This window comes from Clupea harengus, chromosome 14 (assembly GCF_900700415.2).
Source record: "Clupea harengus chromosome 14, Ch_v2.0.2, whole genome shotgun sequence".
Taxonomy (NCBI): domain Eukaryota; kingdom Metazoa; phylum Chordata; class Actinopteri; order Clupeiformes; family Clupeidae; genus Clupea; species Clupea harengus.
Window position 1 is genome coordinate 5127317 of NC_045165.1, and position 6926 is coordinate 5134242.

Sequence of the window (6926 nt, forward strand, 5' to 3'; positions counted from 1 at the left end):
GACAGAGGCGAGCCAAACAACATCACTATCTGTTCTGGGCAGCTGTGGTAGACTGCTGGGTTGTCAAGTTGCGCTCGCTACAAAGCTACCAAACCATCTAACTGGAAAGATACCCACCATTTATCTATCTATGTGCATATCAACCCTTTATGTGAATGTGGTGGAGCTTGGAGGAGCGTGTGGTCCAAATGAGTTTGTTTGTTGTAATGAGAAAGGATTTAAAAGGATTTAAAAGTATACACGTTTGATGTCTCAATATCATAAGCTGCTTTTAATATTTAATAGCATAGAGTAACCACTCAATTACTAGCTTAATTTTGAAACTGATTTCTGCATCATTATATTGAAATATTGTAATATAAAATGCTATAGAGACAGTTTCTCACTCACTTCACATACACACACACACACACACACACACACACACACACACACACAAACAAACACAGACCTGAATTAACTGTTTCATTATTCATCCAAGCAGTCCCAAGCAACTGAACCAGAGAGGACCCTGGGAAATCACTTTCTTACCTGCTCCATCACTCTCTGTCTGCCAACCCAAGAGAAGTACACACACACACACACACACACACACACACACACACACACACACACACACACACACACACACAGACTCACACACAATTTCTCTCTCCTTCTAACTTCTTCATCTCACTCTCCCTCACTCTTCCTCTCTCTCTCTCTCTTCCTCTCTCTCTGTCTCTCTCTCACACACACACACACACACATACGCAAACAAAATCACACAGACACACACACACACTCACTCTCTCTCTCACACACACACAAACATACACACACACACACACACAGACAAACACATACACACACAAAATCACATACACACACACACACTCTTTCTCACACACACACATACACACACAAATGAGCTAGCAAACCATTTTGTGCTTATCTGGGTAATAAGTAAACCTGCCAGTGTGAAATATTAAAGCTGGAATAGGCAACGGCCCCCATCACTCCAGCGTTTCTCCTGAAGAGTCCTCAGTGATGCCCTCAGCGCTGAGAGAGAGACACTCTGGCTCACAAAAGAAGAGGAGACACACTGGCTAAGAGATGAAGAGGAGACACACTGGCTAACAGAAGAAGAAGAGACACACTGGCTAACAGAAGAAGAGGAGACACACTGGCTAACAGAAGAAGAGGAGACACACTGGCTAACAGAAGAAGAAGAGACACACTGGCTAACAGAAGAAGAAGAGACACACTGGCTAACAGAAGAAGAGGAGACACACCGGCTAACAGAAGAAGAAGAGACACACTGGCTAACAGAAGAAGAGACACTGGTTAACAGAAGAAGAGGAGACACACTGGCTAACAGAAGAAGAGACACACTGGCTAACAGAAGAAGAAGAGACACACTGGCTAAGAGATGAAGAGGAGACACACTGGCTAACAGAAGAAGAGGAGACACACTGGCTAACAGAAGAAGAAGAGACACACTGGCTAAGAGAAGAAGAAGAGACACACTGAATAACAGAAGAAGAGACACACTGGCTAACAGAAGAAGAGTCCTCAGCGTTGCCCTCGGCACAGGGAGACACACTGGCTAACAGAAGAAGAAGAGGAGACACACTGGCTAACAGAAGAAGAGGAGACACACTGGCTAACAGAAGAAGAGGAGACACACTGGCTAAGAGATGAAGAAGAAGAGACACACTGGCTAAGAGAAGAAGAGACACACTGGCTAACAGAAGAAGAGGAGACACACTGGCTAACAGAAGAAGAGGAGGAGACACACTGGCTAAGAGATGAAGAGGAGTCAAGACACTTTACTCATTTGAGCCACTGGTCTGACACCTTAGGGCTTGTCAGCAGGGGTCAATCACACTGTCAGCGGGAGCCGATTGATATTGGGTGGAACACTGATAACGTTACCTGCCTGTGGCTCAATAAGTGTCTCGCCTGCTGCCCTCTCACCTGTCTGATATTCATCATGGGCCTATGGAGAAACACACACACACACACACACACACACACACACACACACACACACACGTGTCCTCACCTGTGACACTTGACTATTTGACTGTCATTGTCTGATATTCATCATGGGCCTATGGAGACACCCCCCCCCCCCACACACACACACACACACACACACACAAATAAAACACTGTCTCATCCTCATCCAGTCATTTAGTGTGTCAGTGACTGTGCTGAGAGAGAGAAGGTTCCAGAAAGAAACTGTGTCGTTGAATATTGTCTCCATTGTGAGATAAGATCAGCCCCCCAAAGCACCTGCTTACTCACAGCGAAGGCTACACAGGGATGGAATTGTCATTCACTGTCACTTGTTTTCTCAACATGTAATGGTTGGTTAAGCAGCTGATGAAAACCCAGAGGTGTCGCTGGAGGTGTGTCTCATTTGGGTGTTGGACTTGGTGTACTGATCAACACTCATGATATGTGTGAATGGAGTCTGAAGATGCAGACGTTCAGAATGACAAGCTCAACATCTCAGCCGTGAGATGTAATCTGGAGACTGTGCTATAATGTGTGTTTCATCATATTTCTGTGGAACTATGTTATCAAAAAAGCCTGATCTATCAGACTTCTCACCTTTGAAGGCATGAACGCAGCACAAGGAACTAAAGTGGAGCAGCTATGATGATGATCTCCTGCAATGAGAACAAAAGTTGTTGTTCATTTTATCAGAGTTCACACTAGGAAAACGCTATCACAAAAAATAACTATCACAGCATTTTGGTATAAAACATGTGTAGTTACATTCTTTCAAGCAACAAAAACAAAACACTGCATCAAAAAAGTGTGTGCAGTTCAAACCAGTCCAAGTCCAAGGCATGTACAAATTAATCATCATAACATTGGTGTTTACCAACACCGTATTTATGGGGAGTGAATTCAAAGTCCTTATAGCCCATTTAGAATGTCTCTCGTCAAACACACACAGCTGGTTCATTCAAACAGAGGAAAAGACCTAACAGGGCATTTTCAGATGAGCCTCTGCGGAAGGATCTCAGAGGCAGACACTCCCCTGTTCTCCCCAGTCTAACTTTAATAGCACCTCCCCTCCGTCCCCTGTTCTCCCCAGTCTAACTTTAATAGCACCTCCCCTCCGTCCCCTGTTCTCCCCTGCCTCACCTTTAATAGCACCTCCCCTCCGTCTCCTGTTCTCCGTTACAGTCTCACCTTTAATAGCACCTCCCCTCCGTCCCCGTCCGTGTCAGTCTCACCTTTAATAGCACCTCCCCTCCGTCCCCTGTTCTCCCCAGCCTCACCTTTAATAGCACCTCCACTCCGTCCCCGTCCGTGTCAGTCTCACCTTTAATAGCACCTCCCCTTCGTCCCCGTCCGTGTCAGTCTCACCTTTAATAGCACCTCCCCTCCGTCCCCTGTTCTCCCCAGCCTCACCTTTAATAGCACCTCCCCTCCGTCCCCGTCCGTGTCAGTCTCACCTTTAATAGCACCTCCCCTCCGTCCCCGTCCGTGTCTATATCCTGCTCTCAGCAAATATGTCAAACTCCCCTCCTCTCGCTCCAGATAAATATCACACTCCATTTTTTCCTCTGTTCTCTTTTCAGTTGTCCTTTTTTCCTCCGGTTTAACCATTTTTCAGATACACTCTGATAGACACGTAAACAAACACACACACAAACACACACACACATATATCTATATATGCAGCATTGATCTCTCTTGTTTGCCAGATGAGTAGAGTGATTTCTCAGTCTCTGCCCTCCTCACGTATTTATTTCAGTGTCGAGATGTGTGTGTGTGTGTGAGAGCGTGTGTGTGTGTGTGTGTGTGTGAGAGTGTGTGTGAGAGTGAGTGTGTATGTGTGTGTGTGTGTGTGTGACACCTTCATTACTGAACAGCAGGAGGAGTGTGGGCTCAGAAGCGTAACGCATTCATATGGAGAAAAGAGGAACGGAGAGACATAGAGAGACACAAAGAGAAAGGGAGCGAGACAGAGCGTGAGAGGTGTAGACAGACAGTGTGTAGGAGAGAGAAGAGGTCCACTAGATTCCTTAAATGAGGCTTATATCGTCTGTGGAACTACTGCTCTTTAACTATGCTGCACTAAAGATGTTTTATGACGGTCCTTTCCGCAAGTGACCGTGACCAAATGGATACAGGTGATAGAGGCAGAGAGGCATGGAGCGAGTGCCATGTTCAAACCCAGAGGAAGTACAGCACACAGTGTGCAAAACCAATTACAGCAGACACACACACACACACACACACACACACACACACACACACACACACACAAACACACACACACACACAATCACACACACACACAAACCCAGAGAACATGCACACACAGAAACACACACACAATCACACACACACACACACAATCACACACACACACACGCACACACACAATCACACACACATAATCACACACATTCAAACAGACACACACAATTACACACATTCAAACAGACACACACAATCACACACACATAATCACACACACACACAAACCCAGAGAACATGCACGCACATAAACGCATGCACATTCAAACAGACACACACAATCACACACACACACACACACAAACACATTCAAACAGACACACACAATCACACACACACAAACACATTCAAACAGACACACACAATTACACACATTCAAACAGACACACACAATTACACACAGTCACACACACACACACACACAATCACACACACACACACACACACACACAATCACACACACATAATCACACACATTCAAACAGACACACACAATTACACACATTCAAACAGACACACACAATCACACACACATAATCACACACACACACAAACCCAGAGAACATGCACGCACATAAACGCATGCACATTCAAACAGACACACACAATCACACACACACACACAAACACATTCAAACAGACACACACAATCACACACAATCACACACACACACACACACACACAAACACATTCAAACAGACACACACAATTACACACATTCAAACAGACACACACAATTACACACAGTCACACACACACACACACACAATCACACACACATAATCACACACATTCAAACAGACACACACAATTACACACCATTCAAACAGACCACACACAATCACACACACATAATCACACACACACACAAACCCAGAGAACATGCACGCACATAAACGCATGCACATTCAAACAGACACACACAATCACACACACACACACACACAAACACATTCAAACAGACACACACAATCACACACACACAAACACATTCAAACAGACACACACAATTACACACATTCAAACAGACACACACAATTACACACAGTCACACACACACACACACACACACACACACACACACACACACAATCACATGCACACACAGAAACACACACACAATCACACACACACACACACACACACACACACACACACACAATCACACACACACACAAACCCAGAGAACATGCACACACAGAAACACACACACAATCACACACACACACACACAATCACACACACACACACACACACACACACAATCACACACACATAATCACACACATTCAAACAGACACACACAATTACACACATTCAAACAGACACACACAATCACACACACATAATCACACACACACACAAACCCAGAGAACATGCACGCACATAAACGCATGCACATTCAAACAGACACACCACAATCACACACACACACACACACAAACCATTCAAACAGACACACACAATCACACACACACAAACACATTCAAACAGACACACACAATTACACACATTCAAACAGACACACACAATTACACACAGTCACACACACACACACACACAATCACACACACACACACACACACACACAATCACACACACATAATCACACACATTCAAACAGACACACACAATTACACACATTCAAACAGACACACACAATCACACACACATAATCACACACACACACAAACCCAGAGAACATGCACGCACATAAACGCATGCACATTCAAACAGACACACACAATCACACACACACACACAAACACATTCAAACAGACACACACAATCACACACAATCACACACACACACACACACACACAAACACATTCAAACAGACACACACAATTACACACATTCAAACAGACACACACAATTACACACAGTCACACACACACACACACACTTTCAGCAAAAGTGTGGAAAATCCGTCTGTCCGCAACCCTAAATCTCCATCAATAATAAAGCTTTAAAAGCTTTCAAAGTGGCAAATTCCATCTCCTATCTGCGTCGGCTGGCTGCCTTCTTATTTAGGCATCTGACAATGTCATTTGTCATTTCAAAGCATCTGCGGGACGCCTGCTGACAAAACCCCTGAATGAAAAAAAATGGGGGGGAAGGGGGGGGGGGTAGTGGGGGGTGCTGGAGAGAACTGCCATTTAAAAGGTACAGCGACTCAGGGGTCATCACTTAAAAATGTCACCAAAAGAGTGGGGGGGGGGGGGGGGGGGGGGGGGGGCGGGGGCGTGGGACAGGTCAGGCGGGGAGAAGTGTGACTGGGATGACAATGAGATGGACTTTGAGCTCAGGAGGGTGACTGAAGATGACGATGAGATGGACTTTGAGCTCAGAAGGGTGACTGAAGATGACGATGAGATGGACTTTGAGCTCAGAAGGGTGACTGAAGCTAGAGGGACTTCAAGAGCAGGTGGCTCTTCAGAGAGGAAGAGGATAAATCCTCCTCTGAAATGTTAAAGACATTCGCCGTGCACAAACCTTTCATTTATTGACCTCTTATTTCAGCTAGGAGTGTTAGTATACTTATGAATATAGGAATGAATGATTGCCTGTTGTGCTATCTACTGCACTAAGTATGCACAAGCATAAGCTAGAATCAAGTGGGCACATTCTGCCATATGTGTGCTGGGGAGAGAA